Below are 12,070 nucleotides of genomic sequence, written 5' to 3'. Positions count from 1 at the left end.
TGAGAATGTCAATTTACATCTACCAATAAGTTTTAGGTAAAATGTTCAGCATGAAGTGAAAGAACACCAGATTGAGAAGACATCAGAAGAACAGTGTATACCTATCATCAAAGCTCTTAGGATATTGAGGGAGAGGGGAAGACCAGGAGCCCAAGGACCTGGGATACATGAAATCCAGTCTTAAAACAAAGTAAAACCACTGTAAGAGAAAGAAGTAATAAATGCATGGATGCTGGGGAAATATAGTCTCCTGGTTCACTCTGTTTTGCTACTAAACAATCACAAGAAAGTGTTTGACCTGACACTATCCTAGCCCGTGTCTTTGGTCCTCTGAAAGAAGCTAATTAGTATCTTAGAATAACCATTCAGATCACAAGTCCTAAAATGTTCGAGCACTCAGCAAGGAGCTTTCACCATAGGGAAAAGAAGCCAACTACACCTGAGAGGCAGGTTCTCAAGTCTGTGATTCTGCAGCACTTTTCTTTATATCCAGGCTGGATCTGTGGGAGTATGGAGATTATTCAGTGGGCAAAGTATTCAAGAGGACCAAGATCTGAGTGCAGAAGCTCAGGACCCAGGTATAATAGTCACCTGGATGCTGCAGCCCGCCATTAATCTCAACATGCTAAAGGCAGAGAAAAGAAAGTACAGATAAGGGACCAGTTCAAGGACCTCTGTCTCAAGATGCTGCTTCTTCCCACCTCTCTGAACTTCTACATCCCTTTAGAAAGTGGTGCTCTTCATGCTATGTGATTTCTTCATTCATGAGAAAGCAGTTGATTAGGCCATATAGCCAAAGTCTGGGTTAACATGCTTCAGTTAACAAAACAGTTAACCAGAAGCAGAACTACAGAAGCTAAAAAGCAAGGTTAGTCCTTTTAGAGACTTTCCTAGAACTATGGACTTTGAAGGATTAGATTTTTGTTTTCATTTTGGCAGGTGGTACTATCTGCATGCTGGTACTTCAATCATGGAGTCAGTTGTGCTAATATGTGGGGGACTACTAAGGTTTGAGGACTGACAATATCTCCCAGTGAATGAGTCAAATTGTGCACTTATCCTGCTCTACAGAGGTATCATATAGTTTAAGATGCAGGGCCCTGCTATTAATCCAATCAGAATGAGAACTAAAGGCCCAGCCAGTGTTGATAGCTAGCAGAGTAGCTCCTGAGTGGGACCAAGAGAACAGAGACTGGTACCAATTATCTGATTCAAGCCATTGTCTTTTTTTTTTTGAGGTTCCCCCCCCCCAACTATGGAAAGAATTTTTCTCATTACTCCTGATCAATTAGCATAGAAACAGCAGGTGTTTCCCAAAGCTCCCTTTGTATCATGAGAACCAAGTCTACCTCTCTCTGTTTTGTAGAACCAATCTGCAAGAAAATCTAACTGTTGATTTAATTTATAAATGGAATCTTTTAATACCTCTAGGTCCTGATTAACCTTGATAATTAGATTTTTTTTTTATATATACGATAAAGGCTCCAGCCTAGAGTGGGAAGAGAATAGGAACAGCTCTTTACTTTTTCTTTGTAGTGTAGGGTCTATATTTAAGTGTATTTTCCTTTAATCCTCATTATAGAGGTATACCTGGGGAAGAATGTGTACTAAGACATATAAATTTGGGAAACATTAGAAGAGACACATTTAGAGCCTAGCTCATAAAACACACACACACACACACACACACACACACACAGAGAGAGAGAGAGAGAGAGAGAGAGAGAGAGAGAGAGAGAGAGAGTTGTAAACTCTGTGTTCCTATCTTAAAAGGTAAATCCCCATATATATCTTTCCTTTTTCCAATACAATAGTTAAAATGGGTACCAGTAAGCAAAGGTCAATATGGCATGTGGGTTGCTGTTCTATAGCCACACAAGCTATCACTTTGTGCCTGTATCTGTCTTTTTTAGTTCCCAGGTTTAGGCCTGATGACCGTGGGGATTGGACCAGGATTCTGATTCATACTGAACATAAGAATCAGGAGGAATAAGAGGGGAAGGAAATAAGGACCCGGGGATTAATGAAACCTTAATTAATGGGTCCATCACCTAGGAAACAGTCCATTTGGCATCAGCATCTAACACTTCTGTTTCCTTAACGTGGGTGTGGTGGATCTGTGGTGTGATGCCAGCTACCTTCACAGCCATAGGATGGAGAGAATCACTGTGTATGGTCATTTCCAAGTTGGTTTCACTGTTTCTTTGTCTAGATGCTTAATCTAGACAGTATCACAAGACCTGAATGAGGAAAAACTCTGGACTCAGAGATCAGCTTGGTTTCTCAGACCAATGAGTAGCATTAATGGAGGAGTGAAGGGCCTATATTGAGTTGAGAAAGGAATAGTTAGAGAGCTCTGCCAACTGCTAGTCTCTGTTGGGGAGATCTTCCAAGCAGAATCCCATAATTTGTGAATCCCTCTCTATATGTGGGTGAGGGGCCTAAAGCAAAGCAAAGGAAGGAGGTCCATCCACCCTTCATTAGACTCTAGTGAGAGTTTTGTTAAGTACTTTTTAACATCCTGTTTATTTTTTTCACCTACCACAAACTGAGGCCTATATGCATAATGAGATTTACAACCCGTGTCTAAAGCTTTAGCTATTGATTGAGAGGTTTGGCTATGAAAGCCAGGCCACGGTCAGACCCCATTGCTATGGGGAGGCAGCATTATGGGCCAGGATTCTGAGGGAGCTTTGTAGTTACTCGCTGAGCAGTTTCAGTCCAGGCGGGGAATGCTTCCACCTCACCTAGAAAAGGTACTTTAAAAACTAGCGAGTGCTTGTATCCTCCCCAGGCAGGCTGATGTTGGGGAAGTCTGTTTCCCCAGAATTTGTGAGGGTGTTGGCCTCTCATTGGAACCCTTCCTGGGAAAGGGGTCTCTATTTTGGATTTCTCTGAGCACAAACCTGGCAATCTGGCTGAGATGTTCTCTGCTCCAGGCTGTCCACTGTAAGTATAGCACACCTTGGTCTGAGCAACCCAGAAAGTTGCATGGCCCCCAGGGGAGTAGCCTGGTGAAGGTCCTGCCAGTTGTTTCTGGAAGAATGATCTTTCCCCCTGGTATCCTCCACCAACCTATGGCTTTGACTGTCCATTTCTTCTTTTGTATCTTCTATTTCCCCTGGGTTATTACCATAGAGTCTCAGGCAACACCTGGTCAGGGCATGTCATCAGAATATCAATAGACCCCACTGGCCTCTATGTCTGGCATCCAGGTCAGCAGCCCAGTTACTTCTTGCCTCAGTGGACTCAATTAATAGGAGAAGCCAGATAGCCTCCAGGAGGGCCAAGATTTTCTCTTTGGCTTTGGCTTTAATGTCCTTTCCTCCAGTGGTGGGAAACTCCTTTTCTTCTATAGATCATATCATGGACATGCATAGCCACTATTTGTATATATGGTGGTAGAATTTTTCCCCTCATCTTACAGCCTGCATTAGATTACTCAGTTCTGCTCTCTGGGCTGAATTAGCTGGCTTTGGCCCAAATTGTTTCATTTAAAGTAGCTACTGTGACTCCCATGCACATACCTGGATTCATTTTTCAACTTGTGACTGTCATGGGTGAACACATGCTGGTTGTCATCAAGCAAGAAGGTAGCAGCATTGATGGTGATGGGTTTCTCAAGTGAGACTTGTACTGGCTGGTTTCGTGTGTCAGCTTGACACAAGCTGGAGTTATCACAGAGAAAGGAGCCTCCCTTGAGGAAATGCCTCCATGAGCTCCAGCTGTAAGGCATTTTCTCAATTAGTAATCAAGGATGGAAGGGCTCATTGTGGGTGATGCCATCCCTGGGCTGGTAGTTCTGGGTTCTATAAGAAAGCAAACTGAGGCCAGGCATGGTGGCACATGCCTTTAATCCCAGCACTTGGGAGGCACCTTGTATCGAAAAACAAACAAACAAACAAACAAACAAAGGAAAAGAAAAAGAAAAAGAAAAAGAAAAAGAAAAAGAAAAAGAAAAAGAAAAAGAAAAAGAAAAAGAAAAAGAAAAAGAAAAAGAAAAAGAAAAAGAAAAAGAAAAAGAAAAAGAAAAAGAAAAAGAAAAAGAAAAAGAAAAAGAAAAAGAAAAAGAAAAAGAAAAAGAAAAAGAAAAAGAAAAAGAAAAAGAAAAAGAAAAAGAAAAAGAAAAAGAAAAAGAAAAAGAAAAAGAAAAAGAAAAAGAAAAAGAAAAAGAAAAAGAAAAAGAAAAAGAAAAAGAAAAAGAAAAAGAAAAAGAAAAAGAAAAAGAAAAAGAAAAAGAAAGCAAGCAAGAAAGAAAGCTGAGCAAGCCAGAGAAAGCAAGCCAGTGAGCAGCATTCCTCCATGGCTTCTGCATCAGTTCCTGCCTCCAAGTTCCTGCCCTCTGTGAGTTCCAGTCCTGACTTCCTTTGGTGATGAACAGCAGTGTGGAAGTGTGTCTTAGTCAGGGTTCCTACTCCTGCACAAACATCACAACCAAGAAGCACTTGGGGAGGAAAGGGTTTATTCAGCTTACTCTTCCACATTGCTGTTCATCACCAAAGGAAGTCAGGACTGGAACTCAAACAGGTCAGGAAGCAGGAGCTGATGCAGAGGCCATGGAGGGATGTTCTTTACTGGCTTGCTCAGCTTGCTCTCTTATAGAACCAAGACTACCAGCCCAGAGATGGTCCCACCCACAAGGGGCCTTTCCCCCTGGATCACTAATTGAGAAAATGCTTTACAGCTGGATCTCATGGAGGCATCTCCTCACCTGAAGCTCCTTTCTCTGTGATAACTCCAGCTGTGTCAAGTTGACATTCAAAACTAGCCAGTACAAAGTGTAAACTGAATAAACCCTTTCCTCCCCAACTGCTTTTTGGTCATGGTGTTTTGTGCAGGAATAGAAACTCTGACTAAGATAGGACTCTAAGGTAGACCAGGAGTAGGACTGCCTTGTACCTATTATGTATCACACAGGCATTAGACAGCCAGTCTTCTGTTATTCCTCAGAGGAGGGCCTCAGCCATGTTGTGGGGGTGCTGTGAGTATAAGATTCTAACCCAGAGCTAACTGGCTTTTTATTTTTATTAGACTAGCAGCAGTCACCACAGCTCTTAGGAAAGTATGTCACAGGTCCTATCCATGGCCCCAAAGTTTGCATTAAAATCCCTTTTTTGTACTGTCTATTGTATTGTGGACAGATGAAAAGTTTTTGAGACATCTGGAAGTGCTAGAGCTGGAGCCAAAGTCAGAGCGCTTTTATTTCCCTACCTTGCTCCTGGTCACTCTCTCCCACAATCCTTCCCCCATCTCCTCTCCTCTTCTCCCCTGAGTGGGTGGGGTCCCCTGGGTATCTCCCCATCTTGACATTTCAAGTCTTTTTGAGGCTAGGTGCTTCCTCTCCCTCTGAGGCCAGACAAGGCAGCCCAACTACAAGAATGTATCCCACATACAGGCAACAGCTTTTGGGATAGCTCCAAATCCAGTTGGTCAGGACCCACATGAAGGCCAAGTTGCACATCTGCCACATAATGAGCAGGGAGGCCTAGGTACTGCCATTGTCTGTTCTTTGGATGGTGGTTCAGACACTGATAGCACCAAGGGTCCAGGTTAGTTGACGCTGTGTCTTCTTGTGGAGTTCCTATCCCCTCCGGGGCAGCAATCCTTCCTCCTATTCTTCTATAAGAGTAATCAAGCTCCATCCACTGTTTGGCTGTGGGTGTCACTATCCATCTGAGTCAGCTTCTGGGTGGAGCCTCTGAGAGGACAACATGGTCCTGTCTGCAAGCATAACAGGGTATCATTAATGGTGTTAGGGATGGGTCTCAAGTTGGGCTCCTTATTAGTTGGCCATTCCCTCAGTCTGTGTTCCATCCCCTGTGCCTGCATTTCTTTTTAACAGGATAAATTTGGGGCTGAAAATGTTGTGGGTAGGTGGTGTCCCTATTAAGCCACTTGGGTTCCTGTCTGGCTACAGGGGTTGGCCTCTTCAGGTTCCATATCCCCAGTGTAGTGGGTCACAGTTAAGCTCACCCCCATTGATATTTGGGCACCTCCCTTATTACAGGTCTCTGTTTCATCCTGGAGATGCCCCCGACCTCTAATCCCTGTCAGTTGCAGATTTCCATTCATTTTCAAGGCCATCTAGGCATCAGTCCTGTCCTTCCCCAAACCTGATCTTGAATCCCCCATTCCCTTCCCCATCCCCTCTCTCCTAGTTCCCTCTGTCCATCTGCCTCTTAACACTATTTTATTCCCCCTTCTAAGTGAGATTCAAGCATCTGTGTCTTCATTCTTGGGTCTGTGAATTGTAGCATGGTGTCTGTATTTTATGACTAATATCAGTTGGTCCTTCAACCCACGGGGAACCAGGATTTTGGTAATCAGGTGAGGAAGGAGTCAAACAGACACGGACACCAGAGAGAGTGCTATATTTGAATGTAATTTCTCAAAGCAAGCATCAGACTTATATATTACAGAAGAAAACAAAGATGTTAGGTGACACATCAGCCAAGGTACATTGAAGTTATCTGACACAAAACAAAACATGCATACAAAAGACTGGCAGGAACCAGGAAATTGAGTTAAGGTCAGCCCTATCTAAAGTCAGCTATTGACAGGAGCCAGGTGAGGATTTCACACCCTTGTCATAATTTAAGCCATTCCTCTGAGCCTTGTGAAAGCTTGCAGCAGGGGGCTCTGCTCTTGCTGACCTTTTCATGAATAATTCAATACTCTAGTTTCTCCTTAAACCACAACCCTCCTTCTTCCTAGGCCATTGTAAATTCTTGCATATGGGAGTAACTTGGCTGCTCTTTTAAGTGTTTGTAAGGAATCTCCATTTGTCAGAAGAACTCACCAACTTTCTTCTAATATGCAATGTGGTCTGCCATACCTGACTGTAATGAGGATTCTAAGTTTACTATTTTGAACTAGCCCTGGGGTTGCTAGCTCCTATCCCGCAAACTGAGATGCCTGATTACTAACTGTCAACACTGGGGCATTTCTTCTGAATGAGTAACATTCTTACGAAATTTCAAGCCCAGGGTCGGCTCCAGGACTGCCTAGGACCTTGGTGAAGGCAAGGAAGCAAAGTTCAACCTGATTTAGGTATTTGACAACTTATTTCTCAGAGGCACCTATAATAAAACAATACTGAAAGAAAGCACACAAATTCATTCACCAACTAACACAAAGACAGGTTTGGAGCATTCATGCTACAAGATGCCAAAGTTCCAGGAGACTAAGTTTCTGTGAAACTCTTTGCCTCAGGACTGTGTCCAAGCTTTTGGGCCCATCACACAGTCTTCACTGGAGTGAGTGTGGCACTATTATTCTTAGGTCTTTTCATAGTATCCCAGATTTCCTGGACGTTTTGTATCAGGAATTTTTTAGATTTCACCTTTTTTGACTGATGTATCAATTCCTTCTATTGTATTTTCCATGCCTGAGATTCTTCTGTCTCCCATATTCTGTTGGTAATGCTCTCATCTGTTTTTCCTGCTCTCTTCCCTGGGTTTTCCATATCCAGTATTTCCTTAGTTTGCATTTTCTTTATTTCTCCCATTTCTACTTTCAGATCTTGCACAGTTTTATGTATTTTATTTTATTTTATGTATTTTTTTATGTATTTCCTTAATTGTAGGGTTCTGAAGGTGTCATATTACCCTGGCTCTTGTTGATTTTCTTCTTTCCAGAGACTTTAGCTATCTGCATGGTTTTGGTCGGTAGATGTTCTTGTTTTACTAGGTATTGGGAGGGGGTAAACCTTGATGGTCTTGCTGTGGCAGGCCTTTGATCATTCTCCTTGGGTCGTATGGTTGCAGACCTGCAGTTTTGAATGGCTCAGGAGCATTAGGTTCGATGAAGGTAGACAGAGAGGTGGCAGGAGAGTCCCCCTGAGATTGCTGGCTGCTCAGGGCATCTTGGCTTGGCCCAGATGGCTTAAAGAGCAGGGAATATGGGTAGGAAAAGGGAATTTTATCTGTATGGTTCAGGAGACTCAGGTCTGATAGGGGTCAGGTGAATGAAAGCCGAAGAATGGAGGTCTCCTTGGGATAGCAGGCTGTTCGAGAGAGCTTGGCCCAGCCTAGAGGACACAGAAAGCAGGGAAGATGGGTAGGGGAAGGGAAGCTTACCTTTATGGTTCAGGGGTCTGATGGAGGTAGGGAAGAGGCTGAAGATGGGATGTCTCTATGGGATAGTAGGCTGCTCATAGCAGCTAGGCTTGACACAGATTGCTCTGAGAGAATGGATGATAGGTAGGAGCAGGGAAGTTTACCTGTATGGTTCAGGAGACTCAGGTCTGATAGGGGTCAGGTGAAAGACAGCCAAGGAATGGAGGTCCCCTTGGGATAGCAGACTGTTCAGGATAGTTTGGCTTGGCCCAGAGAACTCAGAAAGCAGGGAAGATGGGTGGGGGAAGGGAAACTTTCCTTTATGTTTCAGGAGTCTGATCAAGGTAGAGGAGAAGAGGCTGGAGAGGGCACATCTCTATGGGATAGTAGGCTGCTCATGGCAGCTTGGCTTGACACAGATTGTTAAGAGAGAATGGACGATGGGTAGGGGCAGGGAAGTTTACCTGTATGGTTCAGGACTCTGGTGGAGGTGGAGGACAGGCAGCAGGAGAATGGAGGTCATTCTGGGATTGCAGGCTGCTAAGGGCATCTTGGCTAAGACCCAGCGGGTCGCAGAGCATGGAAGATAGGTAGGGGCAGGGAAGTTTATCTGTATGGTTCAGGAGTCTGTGGGAGGTAGAGGTGAGAAAGCATGAGAATGGAGGTCCCCCTGAGATATGAGGCTTCTCAGAGAAACTTGGCTTGGTCCAGATTGCTCAGACAGCAGGGATGATGGGTAGGGGGAAGGAAAGCTTATCTATATGGTTTAGGAGTCTGATATGGGTAGAGTTAAAGTGGCTGGAGGGGGAGTTCCTCCAGGGATAGCAGGCTGCTCTGGGGAGCTTTGCATGGTCCAGAGGGCTCAGACAGCAGGGAAAATGGGTGGGGGGTGAGCAACTTACCTATATGGTTCAGGAGTCTGATGGAAGTGAAGGAGAGGCAGGCGGAGAATGGAGGTCCCCCTGGGATAGCAGACTGTAGTAGTAGGGCGGCCCATGGCCTACATGAACCAGGTATTCCTGGAAGGCAGGCTGGGGCTGCCTAGACGGCAAGAGAAATAATGAAGCCAAGACAAATTTTCTCTGATCAAGGCCTGTGAGTTTACTAAGAGACTGTGCTTAATAGGGGGAAGGCCCAGACCCCCACCCCCGCCAGTCCATCCTTGGTGCTTTGTCGCCAAGCTGTCAGCACTTGGTCAACAGGCTGTAGCTTATTCAAGAATGTCTCAGGAAGACAGGTTCAGCCTCTAGGCAGGTAGCAGCATCTTGGAGAAGAGCAGGGCAGTTGACACTTCAAAGGGAGCCAACCAAGTCGGAAAGCTGCATTGCAGGTGGCCCCACCTCAGCGGCAATAAGGTCTGCACCAGCCTGCTTCAGGCTGGGGGAGGCTACAGCAGACCGCTCAGGGAAAATTGGCTTGTCCCAGAGGGTGCAGAGAGCAAGAATGCTGGGGACGGGGAGAAGCTTACCTTTATAGTTCAGGACTCTGGTGGAGGTGGAAGAGAGGCAGAGAGAGAGAGAACAGATTTCCCCCTAAAATAGCAGGCTGCTCGGGTCAGGTTAGCTTGACTCAGATGGCTCAGCCAGCATGGATGATGGGGTGTGATGAGAAGCTTTCCTGTATGGTTCAGGGGTCTGATGGAGGTGGAGGAGATGCAACTGGAAAATGGAGGTCTCTCTGGAATAGCAGGCTGCTCAGGGCATCTTGCCTTGGCCCAAAGGGCTTTTAGAGCATGGAAGATGGGTAGGAGATGGGAAGCTTGCCTTTATGGTTCAGAAGTCTGATGGAGGTGGAGGGAAGACAGCAAGAGAATCCAGAGCTGTTTTAAAAGTCTCAAATGCGGGGCTGGTGAGATGGCTCAGCGGGTAAGAGCACTAACTGCTCTTTAGGAGGTCCTGAGTTCAAATCCCAGCAACCACATTGTGGCTCACAACCATCCGTAGTAACATATGACGTCCTCTTCTGGTGTCTAAAGACAGCTACAATGTACTTACATATAATAAATAAGTTCTTAAAAGAAAAGTCTCGAGCTAAAGGGATCTGCAGCCCTATAGGTGGAACAACATTATGAACTAACCAATATCCCGGAGCTCTTGACTCCAGCTGCATATGTACCAAAAGATGGCCTAGTCAGCCATCACTGGAAAAAGAGGCCCATTGGACTTGCAAACTTTATATGCCCCAGTACAGGGGAATGCCAGGGCCAAAAAGTGGGAGTGGGTGGGTAGGGGAGTGGGGGGGGGAGGGTATGGGGGACTTTTGGGATAGCATTGGAAATGTAAATGAGGAAAATACCTAATAAAAATATTTTTTAAAAAAGAAAAGAAAAGTCTCGGGGCTGGAGAGATGGCTCAGTGGTTAAGAGCACTGACTACTCTTCCAGAGGTCCTGAGTTCAATTCCCAGCAACCACATGGTGGCTCACAACCATCTGTAAGTCTCAAATGCCTTTTTAGTCTCAGTCCAGATTAGGGCCTCCGTGTCTTCTTTTGTGCCAGTCTTTAGATGCCTTGTTATTTGTACAAACTCTGATATCCAGGAGCAATGACACCTTGCTTTACCTAGGAACTTTCTTACCTGCCTCTTAAGGCTTTGGAATAACGATCTGACGGACTGTAGCAATCCTACTCCGGATGTCCATCTCTCTAAACCAGGCAGTATGGACTGAAATACCCCTTTTGTTTGCAGGGGTTTTGAGTATTTTTTAATCTGCACAGGGGAGCTGAACTAATTAGTTGAACTTGGTGTTAGGCTAGTCCTGAGGGCTTGGGTTTTGCCCATAATTCAGGGAATCTTTGTTGTAAATCTGAGAGGATAGTCCAAGTGTATCTTTTGATTTGGGCAGAAATTTCAGCTAGGAAATATTATTTTGACAGAGGAAAAAAACACCAAAAACTATTATTGGGTTATCTAAAGGTACATGTCTCATCATCAGAGAAGGTGATGGTTGAGTTCAATTTATGCAGAAGTTCTTGTCTCTCAAAAATCAGCCAGCTGTTGTTAAGCACTTTTGGAGCTACCTCCAGCAACTAAGACCTATTTATATCTTTAAATTTTTCTAGTGTTTATATTTTTTCCTAATATCTAGGGCTGACTGGGTAACAAAAGAAATCATTTTAGCAGCTGTCTGTAATCCTTTTCAAAGGACCCAGTGAAAAGAGTTTGCTGCCTCCTTTGTCAGTGTTGCACAGAAGGAAAAATCCATTATATCCAGGCTGAGTTGTCCAAGAGCAATGCACACCGGCAACCCCTGACAGAGAATGGTGGGGTTTGAGTTTTCCAATTGACCACTGGTTAGAAAAGTAACAAACCAGGAAAGAAAAGCAGAACTTGCTCTTTTCCCCTTTCCTGGGACTGCTTAGAGCAGTCAAGGAAACAAAAGTAACATACACCATGGATAACTACTCCCCCCTCCCTGTATGCATCCAGTTTAGATGGCAGGGAGCCTGAGGCCTGGGCCCTTTCTCCCTCCACCCAGGGACCAATCTGAAAGATGAACATGAATTGAGGAATGAAACAAGTGACCCCTCTCTCTCTGGGAGTGAGATAGACCAAAGGTTTGTTGTTGGTTGTTTGTTGACTTTTCTGAGTGACCTGGCAAAGCCAAAGGATTCAGGTTCCCAGCAAGATAGACAGGTCTTCATCCAAGGAAATTCTCATACCAGAGAAAGCCATTGGTTAGTACAGGGTAGCAGAACAAACAGAAACACATAGAAAAAACACACAAACAACCAGAGTACACACAGTTTTTACACACAGTAAAAACAATCAGAGATGGTGTCTTAGGGTTTCTATTGCTGCAATGAAACACCATGACAAAAAAGCATGTTGGGGAGGAAAGGGTTTATTTTATTTTATTTTTTAAAATTTCAGGGTATTTTCTTAGTTTTAAATTTATTTATTCACTTTCCAGCTCAATATCAGACTCCCTCTACTCCCAGTACTTCCACACAAGATCCTCACCCTTCCCCTTTCCTTCTCTTCTGAGGAGGAGCCCCCTCCAGGTTTAACCCT

Source organism: Mus musculus, chromosome X (assembly GCF_000001635.26).
Source record: "Mus musculus strain C57BL/6J chromosome X, GRCm38.p6 C57BL/6J".
Classification (NCBI taxonomy): Eukaryota; Metazoa; Chordata; class Mammalia; order Rodentia; family Muridae; genus Mus; species Mus musculus.
Note: the sequence above shows the minus strand (reverse complement) of the source record.